We start from the raw sequence: 14,947 nt of genomic DNA, 5'->3' as shown, positions 1-14,947 counted from the left end.
TATATATATATATATATATAAATTTACTATAAGAGAGAATGTCTGTTTTTTCTCATAAGATGGAAATAGGACGTACACAGGCTGGTAGGGGTAGGCCTGAGTTAAATGCTTTAATAAATATTAACCGTCATATAGACTCCCCCCCCCCCCACATTCGCTCCATGTCTGGTCTTATTGGTTTAATCGCAAGAATTTCCCGTATCGTGACAGATGAATAGTTGCAGACTAGTGTAGTTGCTGGTCATTAGTTTAGTTTAGATCATTTATTATGCACCCCATACCCATCCCGTGGGCGGTAGTGGAAAGGGTTACAGAGGCACATAATGGGCTCAGGGACTGAACCCCACAATTCATTTAGCTAAGCAAGTTACAATCTTGATGAGCTAGTTACAAAATTCAATATAAGTCGTCACATCAACAGTGGGTTCGAGATCGACCTCAAGTACAGTTTCTAAATTAAGCAACTGACATATGTGGAGAGCTAGTGTCAAAATTTATATGTTTGTCCTGCACACCGCCCCCCATCCAGTGGGCAGCGGTGGATAGGTTACAATCACTTAGTTACTACCTACAGTTAGCAAACTGAGGATATTTGGCTAAAATTTCTGATAGTAGATTATTTTGAATGAAATATTTACACATTGCTAGAACATTGGTTATAGAATTGTCTCTAAATTCACGTATCTTTTCGCACTCCATCACATAGTGACGGAGGGTGTGCGAATAATTTTGTTGACACAGTTTACATTTGGTCAGGTCTACATCAGCATATAATGAGAATTCCCAGAGATACTTGTAACCGAGTCTAAGCCGAGCAGTAGTAACATCTAGAAGTCTGCTGATTTTACTGGATGATCCATAGATGTGTGGCTCCTCTTGCATGATAGTATGATGATAGATGGAATTACTGGTGTCAATTTCACTTTGCCTCAGATCTGCTGGTCATTATAGTTACAGGTTAGTTGAGTTGCTGATGACAATACCTGCAGGTTACTGAAGGATCAGGTAAGTGTAGCTGTAAGTTAGTATAGCCTCAAGTTAGTAAAGTTTCATGTTAGTATAGCTGCAGCCTATGTTAGCTGTAGGTTAGTGTAATTTTAGATTAATATAGTTGTAGGTTAGTATAGCTGGAAGTTAGTACAACTTTAGGTTAGTGTAGCTACATATTAGTTTAGCTATATGTTAGTATAGCTATATGTTAGTGTAGCTCCAGGTTAGTGTAGTTGTACTCACCTAATTGTGCTTGCGGGGGTTGAGCTTTGGCTCTTTGGTCCCGCCTCTCAACTGTCAATCAACTGGTGTACAGATTCCTGAGCCTACTGGGCTCTATCATATCTACATTTGAAACTGTGTATGGAGTCAGCCTCCACCAAATCACTTCCTAGTGCATTCCATTTATTAACTACTCTGACACTGAAAAAATTCTTTCTAACGTCTCTGTGGCTCATCTGGGTACTAAGTTTCCACCTGTGTCCCCTTGTTCGTGTCCCACCCGTGCTGAAGAGTTTGTCTTTGTCTACCCTGTCAGTTCCCCTGAGAATTTTGTAGGTAGTTATCATGTCTCCCCTTACTCTTCTGTTTTCCAGGGATGTGAGGTTCAGCTCCTTTAGCCTTTCCTCGTAGCTCAATCCTCTCAGTTCCGGGACGAGCCTGGTGGCATACCGCTGAATCTTCTCTAACTTTGTCTTGTGTTTAACTAGGTATGGACTCCATGCTGGAGCTGCATACTCCAGGATTGGTCTTACATAAGTGGTATACAGGGTTCTGAAAGATTCCTTACACAAATTTCTGAAGGCAGTTCTTATGTTGGCCAGTCTAGCATATGCCGCTGATGATATTCTTTTGATGTGGGCCTCTGGGGACAGGTTCGGTGTGATATCAACCCCCCAGATCCTTCTCTCTATTTGACTCTTGCAGGATTTCCCCTCCCAGATGATACCTTGTGTTCAGCCTCCTGCTCCCTTCGCCTAATTTCATCACCTTACACTTTCCCGAATTGAACTTTAGCAGCCATTTTCTAGACCATTCCTCCAGTTTATCCAGGTCATCCTGTAGTCTCTGTCTATCTTCATCCGTCTTGATTCTTCTCATAATTTTTGCATCATCAGCAAACATTGAGAGGAATGAGTCTATACCCTCCGGAAGATCGTTCACATATATTAGAAACAGGATGGGTCCAAGTACTGAGCCCTGTGGGACTCCGCTGGTGACATCTCGCCACTCTGATGTCTCCCCCCTCACCGTTACTCGCTGTTTCCTGTTGCTTAAGTACTCCCTTATCCACTGGAGCACCTTCCCTTTTACTCCTGCCTGTTGCTCCAACTTTTTTAACAGCCTTTTATGGGGTACTGTGCCAAAGGCTTTTTGGCAATCCAGGAAAATGCAGTCGGCCCACCCTTCTCTTTCCTGCCTAATTTTTGTTGCCTGGTCATAAAATTCTATTAAACCTGTGAGGCACGATTTACCATCCCTGAACCCATGTTGGTGGTGCGTTACAAAGTTATTTCCCTCCAGATTTCCCTTATTCCAGTTGAAGAACAAGTTGTGGATTAGTGCAGCTGCAGGTTAGGGTAATTGAAGGTTAGTGTAGCTGCAAGTCAGTGTAGCTGCCCGTGACAGCTGACTAACTCAAAGGTACCTATCTACTGCGGGTCTCATAGGTAACAGGAGCATTCAGGGTGAAAGAAACTTTGCCCATTTGTTTCTGCCTGGTGCGGGAATCGAACCCGCGCCACAGAATTACGAGTCCTGCGCGCTATCCACCAGGCTAGTGTAGCTGGAAATTAGTGTAGCTCTAGGTTACTGTAGATGCAAGTTAGTGTAGCTGTAGGTTACTGCAGATGCAAGTTGGTGTAGCGGCAGGTCAGTATAGTTGCAAGTTATTGTAGCGTAGGTTAATTTAGTTGAGATGTACCATAGACTGCAATGTACCATATGCTCAGATTACCATAGGATGAGCTGTACCACAAACTGAGATGCACAATTGATTGAGATGTACCTCAGACTGTGATGTACCACAGACTTTGATGTACAATTGATTGAGATGTACCTCAGTCTGTGATGTACCACAGTATGATATGCACCACAGACCTTAATGTACCACAAACAAATACGTTATGTTGTACCCTGCATTTGGGTCGTGTTGCATACCCTCACTGGGATTTTTTTCTATTTCGGAAAAGATTTTGATGCACAAAATTACAATAAATTTTATACAGAGCTGATAATTGAGCCAAACAAAATGAAGATTCTCTTCCGAAACTGCGAAACGTGGTTAAAAATGCGAGTTTGCATAAGATCCGGGAACATGGCTGAGAGTGCGGCAGTGGAGGGATGATCTTGGCCCCAACACACCCATGAGGCTACGGTGAAAGTAATAGCGACTGGTGTTACCGGTTGCCTCCCGGTACACCAACAGGAAGTAACGGTGACGCTAAACGCAACAGTAATCGGAAAAGGAAATAACTGTTACCTGGGGATGTCCGGGAGAGTGAGGTAATAACATCTGAGAACTGTATTAGGCTCCCCATGTGCGAATGGTACCTGTCATTGCGGCAGGTGAAGGTTCAATGGCTCTGTGGGGTAGAATATACCCACTATATAGTGGGTAGAATATAGTGGGCGCTCATTCACAGGTATTAGTAATAGTTAATGAAGAATGTCCATTATCAGGTTTATGGAAATCAAGAAACAGTCGCAGGTAACTCTAGATTATTCCAGTTGAAGAAGAACAAGTCATCAAGCATTTGGGCATCTAACGAATCTATATAGCTTTTTATTTTATATTTTTGGCAGCTTTGTTTATGAGCATCAGAGCTTCGTAGTCAAATGTTTTTATTGTTATAAACAGCCTCCTAGTGCTTTGGAGCACAGAAACCGTTTAATATATGTAAACAAAGCCGCCAAAGATTGAGAACAGATTTACAGGGGGTAGATACGTAACTGCTTGATGAATCCAGGTCTAGCTTTGCAACGAACTCTTAAATATCATTTACATATTTAAATACTATTTTTTATAAATCAGAGGCGCCTTGGTTTAGAGTTCAGGGGCCAGATTCACGAAGCAGTTACGCAGGCACTTTTACTGTACATTTTTCCTCGATCATTGACGGCTTTGTTTACAATTATTAAAGTTAATGAGCTCCGAAGCAGCAGGAGGCTGTTTATAACAATAGTTGATTGGGAAGTTTTCATGCTTGTAAACTGTTTAATATATGTATACTAAGCCGTCAAAGATTGAGGAAAGATGTACACATTCGTAAGTGCTTACGTAACTGCTTCGTGAATCTGGCCCCCGGATACGTTGTGTAGGGCCGGGAATATAGCTCTCACGCGTGAGTAAAGCAGGAAGTGAAGGACGTTGCAAAAATTCCCTGCCTTGACGAGCTCTATGTTAAGGGATCTTGCAGACTGGGCACACGCCATTAACTTGCGGGGGCGTGCAAGAGTCATGGGCTGCGTGAGAAAGTGGATATAGTCATCTAACAAATTGTCAGGTCCCTATCGGGAGGTTGAAGTCCTCTTCTACTTGTCAGCAGGGAATTAGAAGGGAGGAGCACAGAAGGTGGGTAGCAAATGAATCTGGTAATGTAGTATTGAGTAAAGACATTTTCTGAGCTGTGGTAAATTGTCTTGTTGACATTGTTAGGACTGTCGAGAGTTAGCAAGTGGCACAATTAATGGGTTGCAATACAAAGTGAGTATAGCGTAATGACTTATAATTTGGTAATATTCAATATTTGCTTTACAGCCTGAATCTGAGTAGAATCTGTCTTGATTTATGACGAGGAATGATTATTCCCGTTGTACTCGCCTAGTTGTGCTTGCGGGGTTGAGCTGTTGTTGTTGTTATAGATTCAGCTACTTGGAACAAGCTCCAAGTAACACGGGCTGTGGTGAGCCCGTAACTTACCTGGCACAGGAGCGGTGCGTGATGATCGAGGGTTGAGCTGTTGTTTGTTGTTGTTTAAGATTCGCTACTCAGAACAATAAGTTCCAGTAGCACGGGCTATGGTGAGCCCGTAAAAGGGTTGAGCTTCGGCTCTTTGTTTATATACCAGAGGCAGAGTGAGTGGTAGCGTATTATACCATCTGGACAGAACAGTTAGTATTGTAACAACATGTATTGATTGATTTTGTAACAGACTGGGCAGGTAATTTGTTTCTCAACTGCAAAGTGATAATTATGTCTAGTAAGTAGGAAGGATTTCAGAATTATTCATTTTATACTCAAGTGAGTAATCTAATGGAACACTTTAAAATATGCAGTAAGTGGATGACGTATTCAATGGACACAGCCTAGTACAGTTAGTACGTGATCAAGCCTAACAGGAGCAAGCAGTAAATTGATGCACTGATTAGTGTACAGATATTGTGTGTACAGTATCACAGTGGAACTATGTTTGGTTATTTGGTTTACCTTGGTTATTGAATTGTCAGTTTACATTATGGGTATTAGTGGTTTTAGAGTTAACCAATACTTATAAGGAATTGGGCTTCATCTGCCACTGTTACAGTGTAATTTTGATAGCGATAGCTTAGCTGCTGCAACTTATTACAGTTGAGTAAACAGTGATTGACGGAATGTTCGTCTGGTCGTCCAAAATATTTATATATATATATATATATATATATATATATATATATATATATACTGTATATATATATATATATATATATATATATATATATATATATATATATATATATATATATATAAGGGATAAGAGCCTCGTTGGACGTAGAATCGCTGTTTACCAATATATATATATATATATATATTTATGCTGTAGAGCTAATCACGTCTGTTGAACTGAAATTTGTATCGACTTTCTTTACGGGATATCATTTTCTTTTGCAGGGATATTCCTGCGTGGGCCCTAAACCTCTGGCTGGCCCACTAAGTGTTGCTTGTTTCTGGTTTACTTGGATAGAGTATGAGTATTTATGACTCGTATGGTCGCTTCAGTAAGATTTTGTCCCATGTGTTTAACAACTTCTACTCTGTTGAATCTAAGTTGAAATCTTGATGGTTTTGTAACTCTGCACTGTGTTAGATAATGTTCCAGTGATTTTTCGGGCATTTCTCCACAGTGCCTACATTTCCTCTCATCTTCCGGAACCTGTAAGCCTATTTCCCATGCACATGGGTATCCAAGCCTGATGCGATGTAAGTGTACTTCTGTTGTTCTACTGCTTCCTTTCATCAAACTAAGTGGTTCGTAGTTGGTTGAATTCTTGTACCAACCCGCAGATCCTGATGTTGCAACTGCTGTGTTGTGGTCAATGTACATCTTTTGCATTGCTCTGTTTCTAATTACTTTCTTAATCTGTAATAGACTCTGGGGTATGTAAATGTCTACATTTTTTCTCTTAGTTGCAAATTTTGCAGCTTCGTCTGCAATGTCGTTTCCTATTATTCCCACATGACTTGGCACCTAGTTGATAAGTACCTGACGGCCTTGACGTTTGAGTGTTTGCATTAATGATATGACATTTGTAATCAGATGGATGTTATCACGAATGTGTTGTTGTTGCAAGGTTTCAATGGCAGTTCGCGAATCTGTATGTATAATATGTTGTCGGTGTTCAGCAAGAGCATGTTCCAAAGCTCTTTGAATGGCTAGCATCTCTGTTTGTAAAGTCGAACACCCATTTGAGAATCTCCAACTATTTACAGTTTCCTGCTTTAACTGCACCTCCGGTGTGATATCAGTTAATGTATGATACGTCTGGGATTCAGTGGCAAGAATGCATTTATTATGTCATTTTTATATTTCCTTATGTTGATTAACAGGAGTAGGATTACATATCAGAATACATGTATAATTAACAGACCCAGTATAAATACAAGAAAGTTCATCTGTATTAATTGTTAATACTTTTCTTGTTCTAATACACTTGGCGCATCTAAATCACGTGTTTGTCAGAGATATTAGGCAATATTAAGAATGTAGTATTACAAAGTAATTATTATCTGCAATATATAATAACCAAGCATAGCACGTCAACTGTCATACCTAGAACGATTGAGGGCCACAGGACTAACTGCAAACCAGATATGACAGGACTGATCTCATCCCGCCCTTTAAAATACTGAGCAAATTGGAGAATATTAAACCAGACTACTTCTTTAAAAGGTCAGCTGTAACACATTCAAGGGGCGACAGCTTCAAGCTCATCAAGCCACACTCTAGGGCAGATAACTGGAAATATTTGTTTCGCCCAAAGGGCTATAAACACATGGAATCATAAACCGCCTATCCAACGAAGCCGTGAATGCCAAGCCAGTTTAAAAACCAGTTAATAAAAATCCCTGGGCTACCTGTTCCCATCGAGGCCACTAAAGATGGCGTCCCTTAGGTAAATAAACCGGGTGATATGAGTCAGTGAAGTAATCAGTCAAAGATGTGTAGCAAGACTGTAGGCATCATTCTGTTGCTGAAGTGACAAAGTTCAAATTTTAACACACACAAGTGCGAGGTTCCACGTGGTCTCCAGCCAGCAATAGTAACTTAAAAGATAAACCAGGTGTGAGTCCAGGCGAGCTGTGTTAGTAGACTAGTGATAGTCAGAAGGCAAGAGCAGATTGCCGAACGATTTATACAAAATTTATAAAGGAATTTACCATTCACCCAGCGTGGGAGCAGCTTAGGAATATTCAAAGAGAAGGGATAGTTAATGTTATTCTGTACACGTAACAGTTAAGTAAGAGACAGTGTGTCGTGGGTCCAGACAGTTTGCTCCAGGGGTACTAATAATTATTGGTAAGTCTGCTAAACATGTTTCAGAAATGTTCAGACAAGGCTCTGTGGTCTAGAGAAGAGAGAGCGCCAAGGAAACAAGGCTTCAGAGTGGCTTGTGGTCTGAGGTGACCCAGGACGTTATGTGTGACCAGCCTAAAGGCATGACAGACTCAATGACTTGGGCCACACGAGCATATCCAGCTAAACAAAGGTCACTTTAAGGTACCTCTACTAAGACCTCTCAAGGAACGGAATACACCTCTCTCAAGGAACAGTTTGCACTCCTGTCTTATGCAAATTACGTATGCAAAGTACACTGGCAATAATAAAATCAAGTTTGGCCTAGTAATAATACTTGATTAGCCCATCATAATACCTCTCAAAAAACGGTACACACCTCTCGATCAAGGAACGGTACACATCTCAAGGAACGGTAAACATCTCAAGGAACGGTAAACATCTCAAGGAACGGTAAACATCTTAAGGAACGGTAAACATCTCAAGGAACGGTACACATCTCAAGGAACGGTAAACATCTCAAGGAACGGTAAACATCTCAAGGAACGGTAAACATCTCAAGGAACGGTAAACATCTCAAGGAACGGAACGCACCTCTCAAGGAACGGTACACACCTCTCAGGCAACAGTACTCACCTAAGGAAATTGTAGAAACACCTAAGGAATAGTACACACTTCTCAATAAACGGTACATACCTCTCAAGAAGCGGTACACATCAAGGATCCGTATATACCTCTAAAAACGGCACACACTTCTTAAGGAACGGTGCACACCTCTGCATAAACGGTATACACATCTCAGGAACGGTACATAACTTTCCCTGGTCGTTACACAACTTTCTCCGTGAGTGTTACTGAAAGTGACAGTTGTGTTACGACCCGAACAGTTATGTAACTGTGAGAGAGAGACCCTCGTTAAGAATAATACGTAGTAATAATTCTCCACCTGCAATAATTAGTTTTGTCGGCCACAGGAAGCCTATGTATAATAATAATAATAAACTTAGGTCTCCCCCCCCCCCAAGGTTGGACTACTGGCCGTCTCCCAACAACAGTTGTCAAACTCTCGAATACCTGTTTACTGCTAGGTGAATAGAGGAAGTAGATTAAAGGAAACGTGCCTAATCTTTTCCGTCCCGCCGGTGATTCGAATCCAGGATTCCCGAGTATCCAAGCCAAAATGAGGTAATGACACCACTTTTAGGAAACTCAAACATCTTTGGTAAGATTATTTAAGTCTGTAAGACGGCATTATTGTAAAGCCCCGGACGGAGAAGAATTCTACATAGCAACTTGAGTGCCTTCTCTGGGCATGAAGTACCAGTCTTCCATATTAGTAAACAAAGCCTCGTCTACTAATATGATCCGTGTTTACTGTTCATGATCCCACCACCCCTTTCGCGGGCATCATGAAGATGTAAAGATGCAAGTGAAGAAAGAAGTTTGGAAATGTGGAATATAGAGTGGGTTATGATAGCAAGCGGTCTGCTTGCCTTGCTGACACCATGTGCGTTGGTAGGTAAGCTGAGCTGAGGTAAGGTAAGCTGAGCTGACGGTTACTGAATCTTCCGTTTGCCTTGGCTTGATTTTGCTTCGTTTGTTCCGTCATTTAAGTGAATTTTGATTCCTGTTCTCTGCCTACATTCATATGTTGGAATGGGTGTTTGTCAAGGATAATGGGCTCTGGATTTCATTGTTCAATGTGCCTACGGACTCTGACCAGCAGTAATCCCTCCCCGCCCCCTGCCTACCCCGACCAGCAGTAATCCCTCCCCGCCCCCTGCCTACCCCGACCAGCAGTAATCCCTCCCCGCCCCCTGCCTACCCCGACCAGCAGTAATCCCTCCCCGCCCCCTGCCTACCCCGACCAGCAGTAATCCCTCCCCGCCCCCTGCCTACCCCGACCAGCAGTAATCCCTCCCCGCCCCCTGCCTACCCCGACCAGCAGTAATCCCTCCCCGCCCCCTGCCTACCCCGACCAGCAGTAATCCCTCCCCGCCCCCTGCCTACCCCGACCAGCAGTAATCCCTCCCCGCCCCCTGCCTACCCCGACCAGCAGTAATCCCTCCCCGCCCCCTGCCTACCCCGACCAGCAGTAATCCCTCCTCGCCCCCTGCCTACACAGCCACGGGTGAAAGTCAGGACAGCACCTGCTGGTAGGTTGGACGACCTGTAGACAGCTGTGTTCACTCTCCCTTGCTGCCTTCAGCGCCTCCACTGTCAGTCTGTGAATATTTTGTTAATGTCTCTGGCTCTCTTGACTGCGTAATATCTTAGCTCCTGGCGCCTCATGGTAACACGCAGTCATTAACAAAGCAGAGGCATGCAACAAGACGTGCCTGACTCAGTAAGACTAAGCTACGGAGACTGGTAAAGGACTCTCAATATTACAACTTTAGAGGATAAAAGGAATAGAGGAGATACGATTACTACATACAAAATATTGAGGGAACAGATGAGATACGATCACTACATACAAAATATTGAGGGAACAGATGAGATACGATCACTACATACAAAATATTGAGGGAACAGATGAGGTACGATCACTACATACAAAATATTGAGGGAACAGATGAGATACGATCACTACATACAAAATATTGAGGGAACAGATGAGATACGATTACTACATACAAAATATTGAGGGAACAGATGAGATACGATTACTACATACAAAATATTGAGGGGAACAGATGAGATGCGATCACTACATACAAAATATTGAGGGGAACAGATGAGATACGATCACTGCATACAAAATATTGAGGGGAACAGATGAGATGCGATCACTACATACAAAATATTGAGGGAAAACAGAGAAGATGAAATTGAGAGAGACTTGGACAAGAGGATATAAGGAGGAAACTGGAAATGCAAGTCGAACAAATATACGGAAATATTCGTATCTTATACTATAGTTAATCAGGAGAATGCCATGCAAGAAGGTACCGGGGGAGCCATCACCTCCGATATGTTAAGTTAGCCTTAAGGCGTCAGCCATAAATGGGAGCCACCAAGCGGAGCCCTCCAGGAACTTCTGCTATTTACCATACAAATATCAACGATATAAAATACCGGACAGTACACCAACTTTAATAAATTTGCCATTGATACGAAAATACGCCGCGAAATAAATTCAAAAGATTCAAAGTCGTTGCAGGACGACCTAGACTTTTAAATGAACAAACGGGTTTATATATACAGTTTATGGCCAACAAAAGTAGCGTTCTAAGCTTAGGAAATTACGATCAAGGTTCCTAATATTAGCTGAGCAACACTGATATTGTCAGATCCGAGTGCGAATAAAATGTGGGTGTCATGATTAGTAAGAAGTCAATGTATAAATGTTCGAAATAAGTCTAATAGGTTACTGGGACTCACGGCAAAAAATGCAGAGAAGGAAGACAAAGTTAATTCAGGACACTGGGAACCTTCTGTATGATAAGAGACTAGCGGTGTTGTGGTGTTTGTGGTGGTGATGGTGTTGGTGTTTGTGGTGGTGGTGGTGTTTGTGGTGGTGATGGTGTTGGTGTTTGTGGTGGTGGTGGTGTTTGTGGTGGTGGTGGTGTTGGTGTTTGTGGTGGTGGTGGTGATGGTGTTGGTGTTTGTGGTGGTGGTGGTGTTGGTGTTTGTGGTGGTGGTGGTGTTTGTGGTGGTGGTGGTGTTTGTGGTGGTGGTGGTGTTTGTGGTGGTGATGGTGTTGGTGTTTGTGGTGGTGGTGGTGTTGGTGTTTGTGGTGGTGGTGGTGTTTGTGGTGGTGATGGTGTTGGTGTTTGTGGTGGTGTTGGTGTTTGTGGTGGTGGTGGTGTTTGTGGTGGTGATGGTGTTGGTGTTTGTGGTGGTGGTGGTGTTGGTGTTTGTGGTGGTGGTGGTGTTTGTGGTGGTGATGGTGTTTGTGGTGGTGTTGGTGTTTGTGGTGGTGGTGCTGATGGTGTTTGTGGTGATGGTGTTTGTGGTGGTGGTGGCGGACAACAAGTAGGGCACCAGGAGGCTGACAGGAGTGGGTGTCAACAAGGCAACGTCCGCCTCGCCCACATATTATACTGACGCAGCAGCACCTGTTCACCCCACACACGGTCTACACATTTCATCATACACCAACCACACACTAAAAAACATACCTATCATAAATTATCCTATACCTATAACTGTATATCAGTGTTTAATCACTGTACGCTCACTCAAAGTACGACATGTGGGTCACCTGTCCACAACCACACAACAGCACAGGGGGACAAGCTATCTCATAAACCAGTCATATTAGACTAGTAATAACGCCCCCACGCTGAGCGGCTGACACAGAACATGAATAAATGCCATGTTTGAGAGAGAGAGAGAAGGGGCGCTATGTCCAGAATGTCCTTGAGCTCCAGCTGAACACTGTTTTGTGGCTGAGTAAATATGCTTACCCTCGTGGTGAAAGGTGGTTTGTAGGTCCCTCACTGAAGGAGACTCATACATATTTAGATGAATAGAAAAATACACACAGGTACTGTCTAACTTCCAGGTACCTGGGGGTTAGACAGCTGCTCCTGAGTATGTGTGGGCGTGTGTTAGAAGTATATATGTAGTAGACATATTAGATGAAAAATAGAGTGGTTAGAAAGGCGAGGTCCAAGAGCTATTCGGTCGATTCTGCAGGCATGAATAGTAAATACAAGTAGTAAATACACCGAACCTGTCTCATGAAGCCCACATCAAAAGAATATCATCAGCGGCGTAAGCGAGGCTGGCTAACATCAGAACTGCCTTTAGAAACTTGTGGTATGGAGTCCATACTTTGTCAAGCATAAGATGAAACTGGAGAACGTTCAAAGGTATGCCACTAGACTAGTCCCAGAACTAAGAGGTATGAGTTACGAAGAAAGGCTGCGGGAATTGTACCTCACGTCGCTGGAAGATAGAAGATTTCGGGGTGACATGATAACCACATAAAATTCTCAGGGGAATTGACAGGGTAGATAAAGACAGATTATCTAACACAGGTGATACACACAAAAGGAGACACAGGTGATACACACAAAAGGAGACACAGGTGGAAATTGAGTACCCAAATGAGCCACAGGGACGTTAGAAAGAACTGTTTCAGTGTCAGAGTAGTTAACAAATGGCTAATAGTTAACAAATAGTAGTTAACAACACTAGGAAGTGTTGTGGTGGAGGTAGACTCCATACACAGTTTCAAATGTAATGATAGAGCTCAATAGGCTCTGGAATCTGTACACCAGTTGATTGACAGTTGAGAGGCGGGACCAAAGAGCCGAAGCTCATCCCCGCCAGCAAAATTAGGTAAGTACACAAATGTCAACACACTTTAGATGCAAAGACATGCTACCAAATGGCTTTCAGAACTGAAAAACGAGATCTACGTAGAGTGACTAGAGGTGTTGAATTTGCCAAAGTTGAAAGACAAGAAAAAGAAGATATAATCACTACATACAAAATAGTAACATGAATCTATTAAATTTATATAGATGAATCCTTCAACTTCAAGAATACGTCATACATTTAAACTAGGAAAACTAAGATGACCTGTTTGAGACCAGTATTGAGCAAGTAGCCTATCCAGGAACATGCTGTAGTTTTCAGTGTAAGGTGAGTGTGAAAGTGAGTATAATAATTCAACTCATCCTTCTGTTTAGATACTAGTTTTTGTAACTATGTGCACCATAGTACAAAGATTGACGTACTAAGCAATTAGATAGTAGAATTTGGTACTATTCACTATATAAGAATCCGAAAAAAATTAAGCTAAAAAAAAACTTAAATATTTCCTAGCCTTAGTATAGCACCCATGTGTACTATATTAGGCCTCATATATCGCATATAAGGCCTAGGAAGGTTAGATTAAATTAGTTTAGTTTGTCTTTGAAACATAAATAGACAAATATTTTCCGGTTTGCCGAAATTTAATAGTACCGATTTCTACTTTCTAATTGCGTTGTATTCGGCATATGTACTATAGCCCTTATCGTTACTATAAGTACTACGAAAAAAGGAGGATGGGCTGCATAACTGGATATTATTTAGCTCAAAGAACATTTTGGGTCTCGCTTCTGAGTCCAGTGTGTTACTAACCTTCCCGCCCCACCGTCCCTCAGTGTGGGTGTGTGGTTATCAGTAATACTTGCCACCTGTCTCAGACCAAGTACTCTAGCTGTGTTTTCAATGATATCCGCAAACTGCGGATCACATATAACTAGAAGTTATGCAGCCGGCTGTTAAATATTAATTAATATAGGCTTAACAAAGTAGATAAATTATATATATATATATATATATATATATATATATATATATATATATATATATATATATATATATATATAAAATTATAGCCTCAAGCAACTTTCCAAGATGACACATGGGAGGTATGTGCATGTTATAAGCAAGCCTGGGTCGTCCCCAATGACACATTTTAAGAAATATCGGCATCTATAACGACCCCCGCGATAGTCATGAAGTCTGAAATCGGGGAGAGAGAGAAAGATAAGGGAAGGGGGGAAAGGAGAGAGAGGTGGGAGAGGAGAATTAAGAGAGAAGAGGAGAAAGGTTGAGAGAGTATGAGAGGGGGGGAGAGGGCAAGAGAAGAGGAAGATGGGGGGGTTAGTGGAAGAGAAGGGAACGGGAGGGGGGGAAGACAGACGAAAGAGAGATTGGGAGAAAAGGAGGGTGTGGGGGAGAGGGACCCGGGCACAGCCGGTTACGGTATCGAGTATACAGTAGAGAAGGGAGCTACAGTTTACTGGTTGAGCAGAGCACACAGGGAGACAATAGCGTCTTCCTCATCATACGAGTATAGCCTAGTGCTGGAGACGACTGTCTCGGGGCGCGCTTCACTCTCTTCAATACCTTACACCTCCTCACTGATCACATAACAAACCTTAAGCATGACCCTTAAGCAAAACAAAAATACTCACGAATAAGATTAACTACTTTCAAGATAATCAGACAAAAAGAATAAAGAAAACAAGTTAAGAAGATTAAATGGTTTAAACCATCGCACTAATAATAGCCTATCCGTAGACGGTAAATGAAAGGTTAGACGCACTCTTCATGAGTGAAGGGAGTGAATGTGTGTGCTCTGACTGCCTTACTATAAGAGTGTCACATGAGACGTTCTGAAGACGGTTGTCAAGTAGTAGAGTTAGTTATGTTGTACAGGTATGTCTTCCTGGGAG

At 42.2% G+C, this 14,947-nt stretch overlaps 1 protein-coding gene across 1 annotated transcript in view; it reads right to left on the bottom strand.

Annotated features, from left to right (window-relative positions):
* The window catches only part of LOC123760079 (fibrous sheath CABYR-binding protein), a 48,582-nt gene that overhangs the window by 20,288 nt on the left and 13,347 nt on the right, over positions 1 to 14,947 (bottom strand). The gene's annotated exons all lie outside the window — the stretch shown is intronic.

This window comes from Procambarus clarkii, chromosome 16 (genome assembly GCF_040958095.1).
Source record: "Procambarus clarkii isolate CNS0578487 chromosome 16, FALCON_Pclarkii_2.0, whole genome shotgun sequence".
In the NCBI taxonomy this organism is placed as follows: Eukaryota; Metazoa; Arthropoda; class Malacostraca; order Decapoda; family Cambaridae; genus Procambarus; species Procambarus clarkii.
The sequence above is the reverse complement of the archived record's forward strand: the minus strand, read 5'-3'. Positions and strand labels throughout refer to the sequence as shown.